Source organism: Desmodus rotundus, chromosome 10, assembly GCF_022682495.2.
Source record: "Desmodus rotundus isolate HL8 chromosome 10, HLdesRot8A.1, whole genome shotgun sequence".
NCBI classification, from domain to species: Eukaryota; Metazoa; Chordata; class Mammalia; order Chiroptera; family Phyllostomidae; genus Desmodus; species Desmodus rotundus.
In genome coordinates this window covers 31,656,596-31,658,641 of record NC_071396.1, presented here as the reverse complement: position 1 = coordinate 31,658,641, position 2,046 = coordinate 31,656,596, and the positions used below count along the sequence as shown (strand labels likewise).

Below are 2,046 nucleotides of genomic sequence, written 5' to 3'. Positions count from 1 at the left end.
ACAGAAGCCACAGGTCAATTATCGCGGTTGGTGGGCTTTCCTTTTGGGTGTGAGTCGGGGCCAGTTTTGCAGGAAGGAAGGGTTTCCTTCTGGCGCTGGCTCACTGCAGTTGTGGCATCATTTATGGGGCCGCCGACAGCTGTATTCTCCAGAGAGCTCCCAGGGACCCTGTGAGGTTCTCCCGGGGACACCGTGCATGGAGACCATTTCCCACAGCCTGGCCCAGTATTTCCTCTCTAGGACTCTCTCTTTGAACCTCTAGAACTTCCTCTTTGTCTTTTTTTTTTTTTTCCACTGTGCAGCCTGCTTCAGAGCCTGCAGCCCATGGGCGAGGCCCGACAATGGTTCCGGGCCAGGGTGCTCTGGCATGGGGCACTATGAGAGACCCAGGGCACTGGCCTGCCATAAATCCAAGCCCATGCGTAAGAACTTCCTCTTTTAAGACTTTGGATTCTAGAATCGTAAGTCAGCCCTTGACAAAGCCCTGGCTGTAGTTGTTGACTCATCCTTGGAATCAGGGATACGCTGGTCTGAGCTACCTTTGTGTGTACGTATCTATTTCTACCTAGGAAGGCATCCTCCCTCCCTGCCTCTCTTCTTCTCCCTACAGTTGTCCATAACCAAGGACGTGAACGGTGTCCTACAGTGTCATGTTACACCCACTTGGTGCCGTTAGAGAAGTTGTTATACTTTCTCTGGTGGGATTCTCGTGACACCCTGAGGTAAGGAGAAGAAAATAATTCCAGAAGAGCGATGTTGCTTTTGGAGAGAACACGGTTTGGGAAGATTCAGATCCTTTTGCCACATATCCTTCATATGTGACGTGGACAAATTGTTTCATCTTTCTGAGCCTCAATGTCTGCATCTGCAAATTAGCAATAGTAACAGTTCCTTCTTGGCGTTTGGAAAATTGGAGGAAATGCTTTAAGAAAAGTGGCTTGCACATTGCCTGACTTATAACAGTGGATTGTTGTTATTATTCCCCTTTGGTTATTAGTCTGATGTTGGACACAATGAAATCGAGTCTCAGAGAGGAGGAGGGACTTGCCAGAGGACACAGAGACAGTATGTGGAGGAGCCAGCACCGGACCTGAGGCCTTTGGACCTCTGGTCATCACTCCTTGGCCCTCCTTACGTGGGATGGCAGTGCTGTCCACTTAGGGCTGCAGTCCCCATTGAGTCATTCCTGCAAAACACAGCCATGAGGAGAGGCACTCTCATTTGCTAGGAATTGGAAGTTGTATTCATTCCTTCGGTATGTGTCTTTTTCTCTGGGCTTTTGTGATTTGAAGTGCACAAAACCGTTCTCAGTCTTTGGAGAAAAGACTGAGGACTATGCAGTTCTGTGGGTGGTGGGAGAACCTCCAGAAGGTGCTGGGGGGGACAGGAAACCCCTTGCAAGTTCAGGTTGTCACCCTCAGGAGGCTGGCCCATGGCCGAAAGCTGTCTGAACACGCAGGTTCATTTATACTCTCTCTACTGCATCATCTTCCTAACTGGCTTGAGGTGTATCCGAGTTTTGCCTGAGATTTCACCTTGAATACCAGCAGGGTGGTGTGCAAAGTCACTGACAGTACATCTTTCCTCAACAAAAGTCAGAAAATAAGAAACGTGCTTTCTGCGTCAACGGTGACAACAAATACGGTAAGCAGAGCTGGAAACTTGATAGTGCGTGGCCGGAGCTGTTTTTAAAGTGCTGTGTTCAGAGAGGTGGCGGGTAGTTTCTAACACACTGAGACCTGTGGTGTGCCAGGGCCATTTCTACCTGTGGTGCCTCTACTTTAGATACTGTGTGGGAGGCACGACAATGCCCCGTGTATTTGAAAATGCTGGACTTACCGCTGCTTGAGCTAAGTTTGATCTTTGTGCCATCAGAAAGAAAAATCCCCAGGTGCAAAAGCCACTGGCAAACAAAAAGAGTTTTGTTTTACTCTCTCTTTCTTCTTTAACTCCTCTCCCCCAGCACACTCTCTGGCAACTTCCTTTGACTTTAGGAGGCAACAGTTCTGAAACCTTTCTTATGAAAATAATATTAAGCACTGTATT

General features: G+C 48.3%; 1 pseudogene; it reads right to left on the bottom strand.

The window, feature by feature from the left end:
* Positions 1-292: 292 nt before the first annotated feature.
* LOC112306202 (small nucleolar RNA SNORA42/SNORA80 family) lies at positions 293-422 on the bottom strand (annotated as a pseudogene).
* Positions 423-2,046: the final 1,624 nt, after the last annotated feature.